The following is a 23,123-nucleotide window of genomic DNA, read 5'->3' on the forward strand; positions in this document are numbered from 1 at the left end:
CAGGCCAGGGGCCAGGAAAAAGATAAAGGAAAATTTTCAAATCAAGTATCAAGTGCATCATTCGATAAGTTTGCCATAAAATGAAACAAATTAAAAATGCAACAAGTCCACACTAGGGAATTTGACAGCAAGAAAAGTTGAACTCAGTGCACTGAACTGAGACCCTAAGACTAGAGTTCTTATGATAGAAATATAGTAGATTACAGGTTAAATATATAAATCAAAAGGAAGAGAAATGTAAAGGAGACATGAAAACAAAATCTAAAGGGAAAAGATAAGAATCTATACTGAAATGAGGCATTAAATAGGTACTTACATAGAATATATGTGTGTGTGTGTGTGTGTGTGTGTATGATGCTCCATCAATACAACTGTATCACAAAATCTTTTAAGATTAATTAGATTTATTTAAATTTGATGCAGTGAATATTATATTGATGACCTTATAAAGTTGGATATTAAGATTCAAAAGCAAAAATAATATTCCTTTTCAGAAAGTGAAAAATTACCCTACTAACAAATAAATTCATGGCAAGTTAAAGAGAAAGAATCTACAGCAATAAGGATAAGAAAACAAATCAACAAGCTTTAAAGAGATGTCAGCAACTTGAGCTGAACATTAGAGTATCCTGTGAGTCAATAGTAAGGAGATAGTGCAGTTTAAGTGAAAAATGTAATGCCAAACATGAGCAGAAGGACACTAGCAACTGTTTGGTTGGAATATACATTTTTTTTTGAATAATAAAAAAATTTATCTGAGAGGTGAAGTATTGAAAACCTTATTTCTGGATGAGGACCTTGAATTTTATCCTAAAGACTGTAGAGAACTTTGAAAGATTTGTGAATACTGGAACAACATGGCCAGAGTCATGTCTTAGAAAAAAATATTTTGTAAGATTTCTGGAAGATGTATTATAGAGGCAAGAAAGTAGAAACTGGTGGGACAAAAAAAAGAGATTCATTGACATAATTTAAGTGAGAAGTCTTCGTGAATGGACAGAAGTAGACAATAAAGATGATGTGGAAGAGGATGGAGTACTAATATGGTGAATTCTTGGCAGTACATGACTAATAGGAATCCCAGAAGACTAATAATTAAACATGCTATCCTCCCCCTTACACAGAAATAAAGGAATAAGAATGTAAAATGAGACATTTTTATTTTTTGGACATAGACAATGTAGAATTTTTTTAATTAACTCTACTTAATTTATTGTTGTTGTTATTATGTTTCTCACAATCTCAATGCATGGATAGATAGATAAGAGTGGAGTAAAAGTCAAGAAGGCAGATTTTGCTTGCTTTTTTTAAAAGCTTTTTTTTTTTTTTTTAAATAGAGCAATGCCCCCCCCCCCCCAAATGCAATGGTGATGGATGGACCATTTGAATATGCATATCTATCCATTGCCAATGTATCATGGGACATGTTAGGAATGGCTAGTAATGAAAAAATTCTCAAGCCACAAGAAGGTAATTCTTAGAGAACCCCAGGTTTTTGTAAACACCTAAAGGTAGAAATAATATAAAAGGAAACAATTTAATAGGAAGAGCTATTAATTGATACTGTGTGGAAATATGTTTGTTAAAGCTAATGATATAAATCATTTAGGAAGGAATTTTATATTTGATAAGAACTTCTGGAAAAAAATTGGAAATGTTTGGCAGAAATTATATTTGAACCAATACTTTGCACTTTATGCCATAAGCAGCTCCAAAATGGATGTTACCTAAATATTGAAGTTGCTACCATTAAAAAAGAGAAGAAAACCAAATCAAATAGTTGTCATAGTTATTACAAGAGGCAAAAATCCTTATCAATAATGGGGGAAATACCCCAAATCACTAATAACTGGCCAAAAAAAATCTGTGGTTTTACTTCACATTCAGTAAATTATCAAAAATAACAAAAGATGGAGAATAGTCAAGGTTGATTAGGTTGTATATAGAAAGGTAGATTAATACACAGGTAACAGCTATGAATTGTTCTAAGTGTTCTGGAAAATAATTTGAATTGTGCTAAAATATCATTTAAAAGGCTATTTTCTTTGATCCAAAAATCCCACTGTCAGAAATATATCCCAAACAATTCAAAGATTAAAAAGCCACCCAATTATTATTTGAAGTAATTATTTTTGCAGCAAAGTATAGAAAAAATGTTAATGTCCACAGGAAATAGATAAAATTATTGTAAAGATTTGTAATATTTTAGTTAGTAAGATATTATATAACAGATATTAAGGATGCAGAAAAGTATGACATTACTTAAAGTAGAATGAAGCTTGCAAACTAGGAAAACATATACAAAATGATTACAACAATAAAAATTAAAATGAAAAAATAACTGAATGCTATATAATTTTAACCTTTAGAATTGGCTCCAGAGAATATATGGGAAAATGTACCTATTTTCTTTGGGGAAATGGAGGACTTTGAGTATAGAATTCAGTATATATTATCAAACTCAATTCAATATTTTGCTAACATTGAAAAAATGCTTTCCTCTTCCCTTCTCTCTCTTTCATTCTTTGTTACAAAGAATTGATTTCTGAAAAAAGAAGGTGGATATATCTAGATGTAAAGATTATATTAAATTACAAATATTTTTAAGTGAAAAATTAGAGGGCCCAGTAAAAATGAATAAATACAAGAGTGCCAGAGGGCAAAAGAAGAGGAGATTGCAGGGAAGGTAGAACAATACTAGGTGAAAAGCAATTCTGTACCATAAGAATTAGGGAGCAGAAGATAAGGCCTTAGTAGCAATGGTAATTATAGGTAATCAGAGCAATGGATGAAAGTGTTAAATGTCAGTGGTAACCAAAATAGTTGTGTGGTGGAAGACATGATGAAGGAGGTATTGATCCCACAAAAGCATAAAGTAATGTTTTCTATCTCAGCCAACAAGCCTTGATGCTCATAATCAATCATCAACTCTCTGTGTCTCTGGAGTATTTTAATTTTCAGTCTTTTTTATCACAAATAATTAGTCTTGCTTTGCCATCAATGGAGCTTCTAATTTTACTATTTTACAGAATCAAACATTATAAAAACAACATCAAATTTTGAAGATCCTTTAGGAATCTCATACTCCAATCACCTCTTTATCAGGTGAGAAAACCAAAGTTCAGAAAGAGAAAATCTTGGTCTGAATCATTGCAGGTTAATGCTGCAGCAGATTCCCAGGTGAGGAATTTTTTTGCTATTTTGTTTCTCTTCCTTTTTTTTTTTTTAAATGGGGAATAAGAATTCTCAGCAAATGCAAAATCTCAACTTTATGGATAACTTCTGCCTCAGATTAAACTTAAATGTCTTCTCATCTTCTCCTTTTCCCAATTCCTTCCCTAGCAAATCTTTCCAAACTGTCCTACCCTCTTAATGTTTCCAAAAAGACTTTTTAGTCCACATTCAATTGGTGGTTTTGACCCTCTATCATAAGTTTTTTAGATTACACAAGAAAGCATATTTTAAAGAATTCTAATAGTTTCTGATTCTCTCTGAACAGAGCAAGAGCAGGAAAGTTACAATATTCTACATTTGCAAGAAATGGAATAGAACAGTTCTTAGATTTTATGTGAGCAAAACTTTTATTTTGTAGGTCATGGGATCAGATAATTGCAGCTGAATGTGACTTTCAATAGTACATCCCAATAGAGTACCAACCCTGAAGTCAGGAATACCTAAGTTCAAATCTGGTCTCAGAAACTAACACTTCCTAGCTGTGTGACCTTAGTCACTTAGCTCCAATTGCTTCAGAAAAAAAATTAAAAAATAGAATCTCAAATGACCTCATTTTTCAAATAGGAAAATAGAGTCCCAGAGAGATATATGAAGTGACTCCACCTAATGTAGTAGAGCTTGGGCTTAAGCCCATGTCTTCTGACTTAATCGCACTAATTCTTTCATAGTATAAGAAGACTTTTTAAAATGACATTATTTGCTCATACTCACATAGTATGTTAGAAAGAAAACAAAGGAAGCTAATTCTAATACCAAACTGTCTAGCTTTATAAAACAACTTCAAAGAATTAAAGTTCTTTTTCACTATTTCTCTATATACACCCTTTTATCCAGTCCAAATGTATAATTTTGTATTCCTTGAGCATTCCTTGTTCACTTTTGTGGCCTTGCTCATTTATTTCCTTTGTCCTCTTCTCCATCTTCAGTGGGAATAATCCTAACAATACAAAAATGCTTTTTCTCCCATGAAAACTTCCTTGACCCGCCACCTGAGAATTATCTTTTTTCCTCTGAATTACAATAACACATTGATCCTCATTTTTTTTCTCCTCTAAAGTGTTATAAAACTATGATCCTCCAATTGCATATTTGCTTTATACTATCATTCTGTGTACCTGTTCTCTCCCTTAGGAAATTATAAACTCCTTAAAGACTACTAGTATTTCTTTATATTCCTCAAGGTACCTGAACAGGTACTTATTTGTTTGTTAGTTTGTTTGCTTAAATGTGCTATAACTTTAATATCTTACTCAATGACCCACTGAAAATGAGATTGCTGAATAAAGTAATATGAATGCTTATATTTCTACCAAGCTATTGTATATACCACATGTATATATTTACATATTTATATATTTGGGCAGTTTTTCAGAGAAACTTATGGCTTCTCTTATTGAATGTGATTACTCTATTAAAACATAATAAATGCCCTTTTTGCTTTTTTTTTTTTAGATTTACCAGTTAGTCTTTTTTTTTTTAAATATTTTACATCTCTCTCTTCCACTAAAGCAACAGTGCAATGAAAAGGATAACAAATTTGAAGTCAAGATATTTGGTTTAAAATTTCATGACCTACTCAATTTCTTGAACAATGTTGGATAAACCTTATTTAAAATTTTGGGCCCAGTTTCCCCACCTATAAATTTAAAGGGTTGGTGAAAGTATTTTGGTCTTCTAATGAATATCATCTACAAGAAATCAAGGAATTACAATCTGTTTGTAGGCAGTGACACCTGATGAACTCAGTTTTGTTTATATGTGGTGTTTTCTTTCTTTCTTTCCTTTTTTTTCTTGAAGTATTAAAGGAAGCATGTTCATGGTGCTTTTTGCTGTTCTTCCTAGTTTTGGCAGCAGAATTATTACAAATATTTTGCAATAAATTTAAAAAGTAGCAGTGGTCTCTGAATTCCATTTTTTTTTCTTTTAGTGCTACTAGTAACACTTTTTATTTTGCACATATGTGTATGTATTGATGATTTCTCCTTTTTGCATCTGATATTGAATTTGCTCAGCAAATTTTCAAGTCTTGTAGAATTAGAGTAAAGCCATCTGATTCAGGACACTTTTATTCCAAAATATGATCACAATATTCACTTTTTAAGCCATGATATCTGTTCCTCTCCTCATATATTGCTATTTGCTACATACTGGTCTCTTCCCCATGTCTCTTGCAGATCCTGAGATAGATCTATAAAGAGAACTCTATATTTTTTTGCCTATAATATTGTCATGCTTTTATACTTTTAAGCCCTGTTGCTGTTCAGTCACATCCAATCCTTCAAGATCCCTTGGATCATAACACAGCAACATTGTCTGTGTAGTTTTCTTAGCAAAGATATGGTAACGGTTTGTTATTTATTTTTCGAGTAGATTAAGGCGAGGAGAGGTTAAATGTTTTACCCAGAGTTATAGAGCTAATAGTGTCTGAGGTTGAATTTGAAATGAGGTCTTCCTGACTCCAGATCCAGTGTTCTATTCACTGAGAAATAACAGGTATAAAAGTACATGTATAATGAGATTCACATTTTAGTCATAGACCATATAGATTATTTTTTTCTTGATTGCATATTTGTTAAAAGAGTTTTGTCTTTTTTTTTTCTTTTGATTTGTGGGTGGGAAAGAGAAAAAAATGAATTCTTATTAATTGAAAAAAATACAATTAAAACAATCAAACTATTGCTCATTTGTGAAATTATACTGCACATTACAATTAATTTGTACTCATAACTTAGGTTTAAGTGTGAGCTTTGCCACCTACCAATTCTGTTACTATGGACAAGTCTCTGAAGGCCTCAGAGCTTCACTTGCATTGTCTATAGCAGGACTCTTAAACATTTTCCACTTGTGACCCCTTTTCACCAGAGAAATTTTTACATGACACCAGTATATAGGTATATAAAATAGGCACACAAATCAAACATCTATGAACAAATCATAATTTCACATCCCCAACATATGGAATCAAAACCACAGTTTAAGAAGCTGGCATCTGTAGCATTGCGGTTACAGCACTGCTTCTACCTAACTTTATCATAAGCAAAGTTGTTTTTAAATCCCTCAAATGCTACTAAATGTGAGCTATTATTATTCCATTCTTCTTGTATGCTCTAAGATGCCTGGAGGCGGTGTCTTTATTCTTGCTCAGACTTTGTTCCCTCATTCTGATCCTGTCTCTACAGATTTATCATGTTTTGATTTGATTTTTATTTTTTACTCCAATTGGTTACCCTAGCTAATTCTGTCTATATTCTCAACAATTGTTTCTGTAAATAGAAATGTCCATATTTCCCTTTAAATCTTTGACCTGACTCAGTTTTTATAAGATTTAAACAATAGCATGAAATCAGAAACAATTATTTGCTACTTTCCATTGTTTTCTAACTGAATAAAATATAAGGAATCTTTACTCTTGATAGTCTATTGGAAAAGACTACATTTCTTGGCACCATTCTTCTGACACATTCTCAAAGTCTGCCTGATTATTCTGCTCATCTGGCATTCATTGCTAGCTCTATGATCCCAGGACTTGAGAGGCAGTCTTTATCAGTCTTTTGCTTGGCTTATAGTTTTTTTCATATCCATCAACTCCTCTATTTTTTGTACTATTTTCCTAAATGTTGCAGTGTCCTTCATGGTCCTTTATTGTAATCCATGTTGCTTCATTTCCAGTGTGCATTATAGTTACACAAGCACATAAAGGAGTCTAAGCAGAAAGTGAAAGTCACTGGATCCTCAGGACAATCTATAAATTTAGTTGAATATATATTGTTATCCTCATTTTACAAAAGGAAAAAGATATAGAATCAAGGATTGTAGACAAGAATAATTTTTATTGATTGACTATAATAAAGTTTTACAAGTTGATAATTATATAAATATATAGTTTTATATACTATAAGCATTTATATATGTATATAGATAGTTCTGAAGATCCACATCTCCCTAACTTTATTTTTATCTATATATTTCCCAGTCTATGATAAGTAATGGGACAGATAGATGACATAATGGATAGAGAGCTTGCAATCAGGAAGGCTAATATTCCTGAGTTCAAATCTGGCCTCAGACATTCACTAGCTTTTTGGCTCTGGGCAAATCATTTAACCTTGTTTGCCTCAGTTTCCTTGACTGAAAAATGAGCAGGAGAAGGAAATAATAAACGCCTCAAGGATCTTTGCCAGGAAAGCCCAAATGTAATGACAAAGAGTCAGATACAACTGAAAAATGACTGAACAGCAGTACCATAATGAAAACAAATAGCACGTTCCAATGGCAAAGTATTCATTTTGTCTTTAGATGTTCCTGGGTTAGGAGGATCAAGTAAAAGATTCCTGTTGGCAAGTGCATTTGTTATACACATTTGTGAGGCTGATGAAATAGAATAGAATGCTTAGGATTTGATGACATCTTGAATAATACCAGTGGTTAAATTCATAGGTATTCTTTCTCCACTGTCACCCTATGATGAATAAGCTATTGATTAACTTACAAGCATGAAATGAGAAATGTCATTTGCCATGAATTGTTGACAATTCTATATTCATTTTCCATAGCTGCATAGTATCTACCTTGTTTTTAGGAACCATGTCAACATTGTCAGGAAATGGCTAACATGAAATTTAAATAATTTAATTCAAAGAATTCACGAGAGTACAATGAATTGATTTCAATTTCCCCCCCTTTTATTAGCTTACACTAAGGCTAAGTTAAGGAAAACTAGTTAAGGAAATTAAGGAAATACTGAAAATATTATTTGGGAATATGTTATATATAAGGAGCTAGACAGTTTGTAATGGGTCTGGAAATTAAGAAAGAATAAAACAGACCAGGTAATACTAATGCTGTCATGTTTCATCTTAAAGCTTCAAAGCCTTTGGATGATTATGATGAGCAAAGACTAAAAGCACTTAAAATCAGAGTAGAGGACACAGAAAAGGACATCAGTCAAATGTGCTTTTATACACAGGGATATCAATCAGATTTAAATCCCCTAACAAGGAAGAAAAGCCATCAGAGGTAATAACATCTTCTTTGTCAATAGCACTTTGCTTTAACTTCATTTAAATACTCACAGTTACTTTGATTTATAGAATTCCTCATATGCCAGTAAATTTTACCATATTATATTTATGATGATTTGACTATTTTGTGAATATGAATTTCCCCTATCTTCTTTAAACTTCATGTATTTAGAAATGCAAATGGAACCAGTAAAAATGCTGTCTGAAAGTGAAAATGAATTTTTAGCTGATGATGCTTTTACCACATTGATATGAGCAAGTTTTAGCTATTTGCTTGAATAGGATGAATTGTCAGTTTGTGGTTTGACCTCTGAGGTGGCTATAAAATGTTAATTTGTCATCCAGTATGTTTTTTTCTTTTTTCCTGCAACAACATGAGGTTATCTTCATATCATTTAATAAGTGTTACTTTTCTTTACCAAATGCAAAAGTGTAATAGTAATTCTTTGCTTTTGAAGCTGTTAATAAGGCAAACGTGTAGATAATTTTTCATGTGCATGTTTTTTTTTCAAAGTGATCTATCTGTCATCAAAGTCCAGACAAGCTGTTGAGAATATACATGATGTTATTTAAAAAAAAACACCCTAACTAAATTCTCAGGTTTAATCCCCAAATGGTTTGGTTAACATCACAGAGAACAAAAATAAAAAAACAAAACAAAACAAAAAACATTGTTCAATAGCTACAGATTACTGTTCTAAATTAAAGAAGTCATTTGTCACCTGAGAAGGCAAGTTGATATAGTGAAAACATCACAGGATTTGAAATTTGGCATTAAAAGATCTAATTTTGAATACTAGCTGTGAGCACGTGCACAAGTTACTTAACTTTTTCTGGGCACCAGTTATCCTCAACTCCCAAATGATGGTTTTAGACTTAGAAGATTTCTAACTCTATGATCATATAATCTCTCCCTATTTTTTTTTGAGGCTGGGGTTAAGTGACTTGCCCAGGGTCACACAGCTAGTAAGTGTTAAGTGTCTGAGACCAGATTTGAACTCGGGTCAATCTCTCCCTATTTTGATGATTTTCTTCAAACTTTTTCCCTTCATCTCTGATATCATAATTTTTTTAAAAAATGTTTCCTCACTTAAAATTTTTTTAGCTCAATTTAAATGTCCCAGAAGTTTTTGTGATTATCTTCAACTTCAGTTCTTCAGAGACAATGATATTCAGTTACTCACAGTCTGGTGACTCAATGTACTATATCACCAAAATATAAGAATTAGGACTTCAGATCATAATAAACTGTGAAATTTCTCGAAGACAATTCAACTAACAGTTTTCTTTTTTTCAATTCCAGCATCAACTGATTGTCCATTTCCAATAATTATATAAATTGTTAAACTTCATATATGTTGTTAATAAACATTCTTCATCCACTTTTTTTTCTATATATATCAGTATTTGATCCAACATCTTTTGAGTAATGAAGTGTCTCATCTATGCTATACTATGTTCTGGGGTTTGATGTAAGCAACATAATATGACTTATAAACAGATATATCTGAGAAGCTTTATCATCCATAGGATATGTGAGTGTGTGTGTGTGTGTATGCAATTTGTGATTTGTAATGGAAATCTATGAGAGTGACATACCCTATTGGTGAGTATATGTCTACTTATTCTCTTTTAAATAATATGTTAGGTCATTAAATTTAATTTAGTTTTGTATCTTTTATGCTTTTAACAAATTCCTGAATAATAACAACTTGGAAAAGAGATCTTGAGGTATTATTTTGTTTTATTAAAAGCACATGCTTTCTGTTCAAAGTTAGCAAACAAATATAGTAGGATCTTGTGATTATTAAGATAATGTAGAATGTAACCTATAAAACTCTCTGTTGATTTAGTTGAGAAAGCCCTACATACACTTGAAGATTATTTGTTCCAAATTTTTCTAAGAGATGTATAAGCATCTTATTTAGTAATAATTAGATACATGTTTTTTTTTTCTCCTAGTCTTTCATATTATCCCTTCCTTTAAATGCCTCAAGCATCAATCTCTAGGTAATTTCAAAATTGTGCTGTCTCCAAAATGGAGCTACTCTGAATATAGCTAGTATAGTTTATTTATTTTCCTTATTTTTGTTGTCTTCAGTACAACATCTCTTTCACAAAATATAATTAGATTTGTGATGTTTGAAGCCAAATGCCATAGCTCTGATGATATTGAATATAAAAGTTTGCTATTAATAGTTAAAGAAATTTTACATCTTTTTATTCATTTTTTGTCCTCTCAGTTTGACTTGGTTCTTCTCTTCTTTAAACTTATTTTTTCTTCTGCAACATTTCTCTTTAAGGTCATAATGTATATAATGTATATTAATTTACATAATTGACAAATGGAATGTGTTTGTGTGGATGATAATCAATTTAACAAATGCCTGTTAGATATGGGCACTTGAACCCTTGTCTTCCTGATTGAATCCCATTTTCTATTCAGAATGCCATACTGCCTGTCATTCTAAACCATAAGATTAGAGAAATGTCAGATGGCAAATTTAGAGGTCATCTAGTCAAATCTATACATGAAAAAGTTCTCACTTGATCCCATTTCCCACCAGTGGTTATATTACTTTTTCTAGAGGTCTCTGGGTCAAGGAGTAGAGAGACTTAGTACTTCTTAGAGGAATCTACTAACCTTTTGGATATTGATAACAGCTAGAAAGTTTTTTTTTTCTTATACCAAGCTTAAATCTATTTCTATGTGTATTCTATCCATTACTTATGGTTTTATCCTTCATGGTCAAGCAGTTCAAATGTTAATTCTTCTTCCACTTGTTATTCTTTTATAAATACTTGAAGACAACTTGGAGAATTTACAACTGATAAATATTCTCTTCTATAAAATATTTTCAGTTTTAATGGGAATGGCATGAATGATGTATCCTGGTTACTCTCCTAGTTATAAATGTCCTTTTAAAAATGTGGTTTCCAGAAGTAACCATTATATTCTAGCTTTTGCCTTATCAGGGTGGATAGAATACAGTGGCATTATTCTCTCCCTTGTCTTGGTTGCTACAGGTCTATTAAAGCTGCTTTAAATCACATTAGTTTTCTTACTTACCACATAACACTTTTAATTCATATTGAAGTTGTAATCCACTAATGAGATCATTTCCAAATTATAGTATAAAAATAACAGTATTTTTGAACCAATGGTCCCAATATTATAAATAAAGACTCATATTATCATCATAAACCAATAGTTGAACTGCCCAAAATATATGTAATATAATTTATAATGTGAGATAGAAAGACAAAGGAAAGAAGGGAGGGATCTAAAAAAGAAGGGGATGAAAGGGAAAGGAAAGAAGTGTGAATAATAGAACAAATGCATAATATTCAATTTAAGTTTATTGGAGTGCAAGCCCAACTTAGTGGAAATAACACTGATTTAGAATCAAAATATTCAAGTTTAAATGATGACAAAATATTATCTATGTGAACTTCAGCATATGATTTTTGCCTCTCTGCCTCAATTTCTTTGTCCAAAAACAATATTTTTAACACACATATCTTTATAACTTTTATAAATTTATTGTGAGGAAAGTGCCATGTAAACTTTTAATTATGGCATAAAAGTAATTATGTTATTTAGTCCGTTTGTCATAATTATCACCATTGCCATTTAGTCTCTTTTTCTTAACTGTTTTGTCTAGTAGAATATCACTGTCTGTGGGAGTCTTTAAGCTTTCAATATAAATCATATTTTATAAAATACCTATGTGCTCTGTGAAGTGGATTTTTGTGGCATAAAAATGTAATTATTTTTTAAAAAAAATTTATATGCAGTATATGCTTCTTCCCACTCTATCCCCACATTGCAACAGCTCTCCACTTTTTCCTAATGCTGAGACCATTTTACCATCCAACCCTACACCACAGAGTTGTCTGAAGGACTTTTATGAAACAGTTTCCTCTTTTCCTTCAGCTACCTGTTATTGTTATTACAATTGTGTCCCACTTCTTTTGACTTTATTTTGGGGGCTTTCTTGTCAAAGATACTAGGCAAAGATTTGCATTGACTTTTCCACCTCGTTTTACAAATAAAAAAGTATTAAGTCATTTGTCCAGAGTCATATAGTTAATAAGCATCAGAGGCCAGATTTGAAATCAGGTAGATGGCATTTTATCCATCATGCCACCTAGCTGCTGCCAGTCATTTCTACAGGTATGAAAATGCCATCTCTCTGGAGAAAATATTTTAAAAATTTGCATTTAATTTTAAATGTATTTTATCTTCACTTCTCACACAAATAAAGTCAGATCTTAGCAATTGGAAAAATATTAATTACTCATAACTAGGAATGCTCTTTTATTATTTGGTCTACAATACTTACTTTACAAAACAAGCATGGGGAAGCATCTATAGTCAAAACAGCAAATATATAGTTTGCATTGAATTAACTATAATGAGATACATGATAAAATGTTTAATGATTGAGTAAAAACATTGAGAGAAATGTTCTTTAAAAATATATACGAACTTCTTATTTTGGGGGAAGACAAATTAATAACTATTTTATGCTCTTGATTTTTAAATGAAATAAATTCAAGAATATAGTCTCTGATGGTTGACTTTTCTTCAAAGAATAGTTATATTATGCCTTCTTAAAATTCACAATTTCCTAGCTAAAACCATTAAAGGATCACTTTTAATCAACACATCCTTCCTTATTATCAGAAATTTTCTTTTTTCTTTTATGCATATCATTAAATGATCTGACCAAATGTGATTGTGATAGAATATTATCTGCTATAAGAAATGATGAACAAGATGCTCTCAAAAAAACCTGAAAAAATTTACATGAATTGATGCAAAGTGGCATATATTGTGTACAAAGTAACAGCAATATTTAAGATGATTAGAAGTGAATCATTTAGTTATTCACAATAGATAGATAGGTAAGTAGGTAGATAGGTAGATAATGCACACTGTATTTAAAATCTCCATAGCATATAATTTTACTACTTTTAGGAGTCTTTAAAATGATAGCTATACTGCTATACAAAAAGGCTTAAAATTGTTTGAATAATTGTAGAGAGCAATGGAGCTTCAGGAAATCAAGATAAAAAGCAAAAAGAATGTTTGCATCAATAGATGAATACAGCCTATCTTCTAAAGTGTTATATGTATAATTATACTTGCTAAAATTTAGAAAGCTAAAACTGGACACATTTAATTGCTTGTGAAGATAGAAATGACTCTGTGACTAGAACAACTCCAGTTGTTCCAATTCTATCACTCCCACTCACTTTCGCACTTATTTCTACTTTGCTTTCTCTTACCAATACCAATTCTCCTTCTCTTCTTCATTTTCAACCCCATTCTTCTCTTTCTTATTTCTTAATGTGTAGAGGGCTGGAAGGATTACACAGGACTGGAACTCTGAAAAGGTGTACTTGAATGTAAGACAGCAGAGTACTTAAGGCTAAGTACTTACTCAATGTGAGATAATGGTTCTACAAACATATATTTAGATGATTTGGCAATGTGATGGCTCTCCTCAGGATTGGCACCTGTTGAATGTACTGTGGCGAGGTAATTGTAGGGAAGGATTGAAGGGCTGAGAGAGAGAGTCAGAGTCTCTCTGCCACAGCATACTCAGCAGGGAAGACTTCAGACTCTATACTCGAGTGTCCAGGATCCATCTTTGACAATCCACGAGGCAGCTTACCTTGCCTCCTTTATTTCTCCTAAAGATTAAGGTCTTTGACTGCTCCTGACTTCAGCTGATCCTGAGGCCCTCCAGAGAACTAGTCCAGACAAAACATTAATGACTTCTATAAAATCCTCTTCATGGCACTTAATTCTCAGATATTAATATAAAGTTAACTTTAGTAGGTCAAGTAATGCAAAAAGTGTTTTTGTCCTACAACTCTCCCTCTCTTGTCCTTGCATTTATTATTCCTGTTGTTTTTTGTTTATTTTGTTTTATTGCATGGTCTCACTGTGTGAGTAAAATATATTTCATCTAAAAGACTTGAGATTTTCAATATTGACTTAGGAATGGAATAGAAAATCACTTTAATAAGCAGTTATTATGGGCCAAATTCTATACTAAGGTCTGAGATTACAAATACTAAAAAAAAAAAAAAATCTCTATACTCAACTATCTTACTTTCTAATTAGGGGAGAAAGCACATATAAAAGCATTGTTATAGACGATATTGTAATATGCTGATATATGGGGAATGCCATTTGTAGTACAGTGGCTAAGTCATACTGGTCTTTTGTCTTAACAAATGGATTGTTTGTCATTGATGACTCCCTGCTCATCCAAGATATGTATGATAGGAAAAAACATCCTAACAAATATTTCTCTCCTCATTTCAGTTAGTCTTAATTTTCCCTTCATAGGTATTGACTATCTTCAAGTCACAGTTAGCTTAGGAGACAACAGGTTGGGCTGGAGATAATAGTTCCTAATCATTTAAGTAAAGAGAATCCACAAAAAACTTTAAGAGTTCTCTGAAATTTGCTTGGTAAATAATAATGGATAAGTAGACTAGCTGCTAGAAAGCTCCATTCTGTTAAAGTGTTTTCAATGTCTATCTCTACATAAATATATTTTTGTTAACTATTTGTAATCTTAACTTGTCTGGGTACATTTCATTAACTTAAGATGGAACTAGCCATAAGGAGCATTTCGAGAATACTAGAAAAGGGAGCTTTACTATGTGGATGAGGTAGATGAGGTAGGATATTCTGATTTGATAACATGACATTGTCTTTAAAATTGATAAGTCCTAATTGTTATTTTTAGCCTTTCCTTCCTGCTGTGTCCAGAGGGTAAGGATCACAGTTACCCAAAGCTTAAGTACTACAAACTAAATAGGTAAGGAAGGAAGGACTTCTTTTCCTTGTTCTCCCTCTTTTACTTTTGATCAAAGAAATAGGCCTGCAGACTTATATATATATATATATATTTTTTTTTTCCTGTTTTATATATTTTCTTCAACTTCAGGAACTGGCAGTGATATTCACAGACCCAGGAGTTGAATTCATGATTATCTTGTTGTTAGGTGTGGATACTGTGGCCAAATTAATATTGGAGCCCTAAAATGCTAGATAGTACTTGGCACTGGAGCTTTGAAAGGACTTTCGAACTTGTAAATGGGACTGTTCTCTTTAGGAACTGTGTCTAATCCCATTTCTCTTCACAGAGAGTATTCTACAAAGGCTGTGGTTTATTTGTGAATGTGACTTTTGAAGTAAACATTCCCCATGAAAGCTCTTGTGTTACATATTGAATGGATTACAAATATCTCATTTTATTCTAAATACCAGTCAAAACTTCCATGAGATTGGTCTGAGTCACGTCTAGGCCCAAAGCACATTAGAAAAAGCCATCTTCATCCTGCTTCCAGAATCCTAGAGATTCAACCAACAATATCTGTGAAGGGGAAAGCTTGGTAGAAAATGAGTAGGAATAAGATAAGCTTATTTTAGTAGTGAGGAAGAAAGTGGCACAGTGGATAGAGTGATGAATCTGCAATCAGAAAGACTCATCTTCAAACTCCTGGTATATTCTGGCCTCAGAAACTTACTAGAAGTATGATCCTGGGTCAGTCCCATAATCCTCTTTGCCTCAGTTTCTTCATCTGTAAATGACTTGGGAAACTAAAAAGAAAAAACACTCCAGTATTTTTGGTAAAAAACAAAAAAAAAAAAACAAAAACAAACTCTCCAAGTGGGTCGCATAGAGTTGGATACAACTGAAAAACAAAAACACCTGGGAAAAAATTGTAGTAAAGGGTCTCAGTTCTGGTAGATTTTGCCCTCTGGCATTTAATGATGACACTACATGAAAACAATAAAAATTATCTAATTTTTACATTTTATTATATTTTCCATGACTGAAACAAAATTGAATTATCTAAAGTTTGGAATTATAACTCTATTCAAAGGATGTGGTATTTCATTTTCTTCCCATAAAACCTAGATAGAACATCCTAGTTGTTACTCTTTCAAAGAAATATATTTTGGAAATGTGGTATAATATTATATATTTGTGTGGGTGTGTGCTCTGTCTGAATGAATCCTTTTTTATGCCTTTTCCACTTTGTAAATGGAAGTAGGTCATTCTATTGTACAGTATGCTGGCCCAAAGTGAGAATGAATTAAAAAAGAAATTCATTCCACAGCATAGGTCTAGATACCATAAATTGAACTAGATAATCATTACATCAGAAATCAAGCTTCAAAAATAAATAATTAAATAAATAAACTTATTTGTGCTTGATGAGAAATAGCATGTCCTAAATAGACTTTTCTATTACAAGACATCTATACACAACACACAAAAATCTCTCATCTACATATATAGCTTATTCTCTCACATACAAACATGCTTTTACCTGTGATCAAAACATGCGTACATAATTTTCAACATTCACCCCTGCAAAACTTTGTGTTCTAATTTTTTTTCCCTCCCTTTACCCCAACTCCTCCCAGAGATGTCAAGTATCCAATATGTGTTAAACATGTTAAATTCTTCTGTTTCTATATATTTCCACAATTATCATGCAGCCTAAGAAAAATGTGAAAGAAAACAAAATGCAGAGGGGCAGATAGCAGAGAGAACACACGTTTTGTTCTGACCTTCTCCTATAACCTTCAAACTATTCAGCAAATCTAGCCTCCGAATAAGTTCTGGATGGAAGAATCCACAAATATTGGAAATGCAGCAAATTACAGCAGAAGATAATTTTGAAGATTGCCAAAAAAGGTCTGTTTCAGAGACAGAGGATGATGGGTCAAGTGCAAGAAAGCTGAACACAGACAACAGCGGAGACAGCAGAGAGTTAGGGTGGTGCAGATTCCACACATCTGCATGGCTGTGGAGAATTTTTGAAGAGGATCTACAGAAATATACAACTATGTTGGCTACCCTGCCCTGGTTGCAAGCCAGTAGACCAGCAGATAAGTTAAAAACATCTAAAACAAGCACAAAAAATCAATAGGGAACCCCAAACTGCTACAATCTCACTAGACCTGGCTGTGTCCACCCAGAACCAAAAGTGAGTCAGCACTGACCCAGTGCAGCCACTTGTAAAGAAAGATTGGAAAACCTCCCTTGCCCTAAAAAAGACCTTAATGTTATTATTATTATTATTATTATTATTAATTTATTTTTAATAGTTTTTATTTACCAGATATATGCATGGGTAATTTTACAGCACTGACAATTGCAAAATCTTTTGTTTTAATTTTCCCCCTCCTTCCTCTCCCCCACCCAGATGGCAGGTTGATCAATACATGTTAAATATGTTAAAGTATAAATTAAATACAATATATGTATACATGTCCAAACAGTTGTTTTGCTGTACAAAAAGAATTGGGCTTTGAAATAGTGTACAATTAGCCTGTGAAGGAAATCCAAAATGCAGGCGGACAAAAATAGAGGGAATGGGAATTCTATGTAGTGGTTCATAGTCATCTCCCAGAGTTCTTTCACTAGGTATAGTTGGTTCAGTTCATTACTGCTTTATTGGAATTGATTTGGTTCATTTCATTGTTGAAGATGATCATATAGGTCAGACTTGATCATCATATAGTATTGTTGTTGAAATATACAACAATCTCTTGGTCCTGCTCATTTCACTCAGCATCAGCTCATGTAAGTCTCTCCAGGCATTTCTGAAATCATCCTGTTGGTCATTTCTTACAGAACAATACTATTCCATAATATTCATATACCACAATTTATTCAGCCATTCTCCAATTGATGGGCATCCATGTAGTTTCCAGTTTCTGGCCACTAGAAAGAGGGCTGCCACAGACATTCTTGCACATACAGGTCTGTTTCCCTTCTTTAAAATCTCTTTGAGATATAAGCCCAGTAGTAACACTGTTGGATCAAAGGTTATGCACAGTTTGATAATTTTTAGAGCATAGTTCCAAATTGCTCTCCAGAATGGCTGGATGTATTTAAAATTCCACCAACAATGTATCAGTGTCCCTGTTTTCCCACATCCCTTCCAACATTGCACATTATCTTTCCTTGGCATTCTAGCCAATCTGACAGGCGTGTAATGATATCTCAGAGTTGTCTTAATTTGTTCTCTGATTAATAATGATTTGGAGCATCTTTTCATATGGCTGGAAATAGTTTCAATTTCTTCACTTGAGAATTGTCTGTTTATAGCCTTTGACCATTTCAATTGGAGAAAGGCTTGATTTCTTATAAATTAGAGTCAATTCTCTATATATTTTGGAAATGAGGCCTTTATCAGAACTTTTGACTGTAAAAATGTTTTCCCAGTTTATTGTTTCCCTTCTAATATTATCTGCATTAGTTTTGTTCATACAAAACCTTTTCAATTTGGTATAATCAAAGTTTTCTATTTGTGATCAATAATGATTTCTAGTTCTTCTTTGGACATAAATTCATTTCTCTTCCACAGAAGAACTTAATGTTTTTTTTTGTTTGTTTTTTGTTTTTTGTTTTTTAAAGAGTAAAAAAGTAATGCTGAAAGAGAATAACAGATTTCAAATCCTGTGGAGATTAAAAGCAGATTGTCTCCAGATGAAGCCCCAAAAGATAATATAATCTGGTGTCCATCATACAAGGCTCTCCTAGAAGAAATTTAAAAGGATGTTAAAAGAGAGCTAGAAGAAAAATGGAGAAAATAAATCAAAACTTTGTAAGAGGGTTTGGAAAAGGCATACATCTTATTAAAAGATAGATTTGATAAAATGGAAAAAAAAACAACTTCCAAAAAAACAGAATTAGTGAAACAGAAAAAAAGAAAATAATTCCTTAATAACAGAATTTGTGAAATGGAAAAAAATAAATCCTTAAAAACAGAGTTTGTGACATGAAAAAAATTTCCATAAAACAAAACAACTCATTTAAAAATTCAATTGAATAAATACAAAAAGAAATAGAAAAAAATAATTGAAAATAATTCACTAAAATTCAGAACTGAACAAATAGAAATGAATGACTCAATGAAAAAAAAAAAGAATCAGTCAAGCAAAACAAAAATAATGGAAAATATAGGGGGAAAAATGTAAAATGCTAAATGGGAAAACAACTGACCTGAAAAATACATCTAGGAGAAACAATCCAAGGATTACTGGACTCCCTGAAAACTATCTTGAAAAAAAGAGTCTAAACAGCATTTTCAGGAAATCATCAAAGATAACTGCCTGGATGTCACAGAATCAGAAAATAAAATAACTACTGAAAGAATTCACTAAACACTTCCTGAAAAAGACCTCAAAATTAAATCTCCAAGGAATATTGCAAATAGATTTCAGAATTATTGGACCAAGGAAAAAGTAATACAAGCAGCCAGAAAAAATCAATTCAAACACCGAGGAGTCACAATAAGGATTACCCAGGACTAATAGCTTCCACTTTAAATGATTGAAGGACTTGGAATCTCATATTCCAAAAGGCAAAGGAACTTGGAATGCAGTCAAGAATAAATTACCTTGCTAAATTGAGCATTGTTTTTTTCAGAGAAGAAGATGACCATTCAATAAGACAGGTGAATTCCATTTATTTCTGATGAAAAGATGAGGGATAAACAAAAAAAATGACCCCCAAATATAGAACTCAAGTGAAGAAAAAAAGGTAAAAAGAAAAGAACTCTTGAGACCTGTGTTTCTGTCATGGGCATACATAGAGAGTGCATGGTACATGTATAAACTGATTTTACTGTTGTTATACTACAAAAAAAGAAATTAGAGGTAGAAAGGGAATTGTACTGAAAAAAAGGGAAAACTTTAGAGGGAAATGAGGAAAATTACCTCTCAAGAAGGGGCAAAGAAAACCTATTATAACTGAGGGAAAGAAGGAAGAGAGATGAACATTATGTGAATCTTACTCTTACTCTCATCAGATTTGGCTCAAGGAAAGAATATTAGACATACTTTCTTTCATGAAGAAACTTCTCTCACCTTAGAGAAAAGTGGGAGGGGAAAAGGAAAAAGGGAAAGGATAAGGTAAATATAAGGGAAAATAGATATAGTAGGGGAAAGGTATAAGAAAGGTGGGAGACTTTTTGAGGCCAGTAAAATAAGTAAAATACTGGGGAGGAGGGTAAAGGGAAAATGAAAGAGAAAAGGTATAATTTGGGGTTACTAAGATGGAAGGAAATATAGAAATAGTACTATGAACCATAAATGTGAATGGGAGGAACTCTCCCATAAAGTGTAAGCAGATAGCAGACTGCATTAAAAGACAGAATTCTACAATATGTTGTTTCCAAGAAACACATTTGAAGGAGAGTGATAATATAGAATAAAGGTAAAAAAGCTGGAGCAGAAACTATTATGCTTCAGATGGAGTAAAAAAGAAAGAAAAATTGATTTAATTAAAAGAAATAAGGAAGAAAACTATATCTTGCTAAAGAGTAATTGGAAACTAAATAGTCTCATCCTAAAGAATGAATGGGTAAAACAGCAAATCATAGACACAATCACCAATTTCATCCAAGAAAATTTCAATAATGAGACAATATATCAAAATTTGTGGGAATGCAGCCAGAGCAGTAGTAAAGGGAAATTTTATATCTTTACATACTTACTTGCATGACATAGAGTAAGAGAAGCTCACTGAATTGAACTTGAAACTAAAGAATCTAGAAAAATAACAAATTAAAAACCCCCAATTAACTACCAAAATTGAAATTCTAAAAATAAAACAAGAGATTAATAAAATTGAAAGTAAAAACATATTGAATTAATAAATAAAACTAAGTTGGTTTTATGGAAAAAAAACAAAAAAATAAATAAACCTTTAATTAATTTGATTAGAAAAAGAAAAGAGTCTCAAAAATGAAAAGGGAGAACTTTCCACCATTGAAGAGTAAATTAGAGCAATAAGTAGGAGTTATTTTGCCCAACTTCATGCCAATAAATTCAATAACAGAGAAATGGAGAAATATCTCCAAAAATATAGATTGCCTGGATTAATAGAAGAGAAAATAAATTACTTAAATAATCCCATGTTAGAAAAAGAAATAGAAAAAAGCTATTAATCAACTCCCTAAGAAAAAAACCACAGGACCAGAGGAATTTACATGTGAATTCTACCAAGCATTTAAGAACAATTAACTCCAATACTATATAAACTATTTGAAAAAATAGGGAATGAAGGACTCCTACCATATTCCTTTTATGATACCTAATACTGATACCTAAACCATGTAGGACAAAAACAATCTCCCTAGTGAATATTGATGTAAAAATCTTAAAGAAAATATTACTGAAAAGATTACAGAAAATCATCCCCAGAATAATACAACATGACCAAGTAGGATTTATACTAGGAATGCAGGGCTTGGTCAATATTAGGAACACTATTAGCATAATTGACTTTATCAATAGCCAAATTAACAAAAATCATATGATTATCTCAATAGATGCAGAAAAGGCATTTAATAAAATCCAACACCCATTCCTTAAAAAAAAATTTAGAGAGTATAGGAATAAATGGACTTTTCCTTAAAACAGTCAGCAGGACCTATTTAAAACCATCAGCAAGCATCATATGTAATGAGGATAAACTGGAACCATTCCAAATAATATCAGGAGTGAAACAAGATTGCCTACTACCACCATTGCTATTCAATATTGTATTAGAAATGTGAACTTGGCAATAAGAGGAGAAAAAGAGATTAAAGGAATTAAAGTAGGTAATGAGGAAACCAAATTATCCCACTTTGCATATGATATGTTATAAAATCAACTAAAATACTATTAGAAATAATTCACAACTTTAGCAAAGTTGCAGGATAAAAAATAAATCCACATAAATCCTCAGCATTTTTATATATCACCAACAAAATCCAACAGCAAGAGATACAAAGAAAAATTTCATTTAATATAACTGTAAATAGTAAAAAAAAAAAAAAAAAAAAAAAAAAAATTGAGGATCTATCTGCCAAGTGAAAGTCAGGAACTAAATGAGCAAAACTACACAATACTTTCCACACAAATAAAATCAGATCAATACAATTTGAAAAATATCAAGTGCTCTTGGACAGGTTGAATGAATATAATAAAGATGACAATACTACCTAAATTATCTACTTATGTAGTGCTATACAAATCAAACATCCAAGAAACTATTTTACTGACCTAGAAAAAAATATCAACAAAATTCATCTGGAAGAACAAAAGGTCAAGAATTTCAGGGAATTAAAAGAAAATGAAGGTGGCCTAGTTGTCTCTTATATAAAACTGTTTTATAAAGCAGCAGTCATAAAAACCATTTGGTATAGCTAAGAAATAGAGCAGTTGGGGCGGAGCCAAGATGGCAGAGAAGAAACACACGACTCTGTGAACGTCCTCACTCCCTCACAACCAATTAGATAAATCACCCTCAGAAATAGCGCTGGACTGATATATACCACAAGGACTGGAAGCACGACTTACCAGCTAAAGAGAATCTGGAGTTTCAACAGAAAAGGTCAGTTCCCAAGGGAGGAACAAGAGAGGCCAGCACAGACAGCTGGGTGCTAGCATACTGCACTGATTGTGCTGGGAAGGACTCTGGGATCAGAGAAGCCACTGAGATAAAGGAATCTGGCACAGGCTGTTAGCTCTTCTCTGCTTAGAATATAGCAGTTCAGAAGAGAAAGCTAAAATACTTTAAAAATTCAGATAGATTAGATTTTCCAGGACCCTGGGGGTGACTCAGCAGATCTCGGCACCAGGGGGTGTGGCCTCAGCTCCCACCTGAGAATAGTTAAGAGATTGACAAGTGGGTGGATATGGCCCAAGGCAACACACACTGCCTAGCTTAGCTAGAGGGAGTGGAACTCAGCTTCAGAAGTCCCAGAGAAGCGGAACCTTTGAACTAGGGACCGCGGTTTCTGGCAGACACTTCCAGTTTGAGTGAA

Source organism: Sminthopsis crassicaudata, chromosome 5, assembly GCF_048593235.1.
Source record: "Sminthopsis crassicaudata isolate SCR6 chromosome 5, ASM4859323v1, whole genome shotgun sequence".
Lineage (NCBI taxonomy): Eukaryota > Metazoa > Chordata > Mammalia > Dasyuromorphia > Dasyuridae > Sminthopsis > Sminthopsis crassicaudata.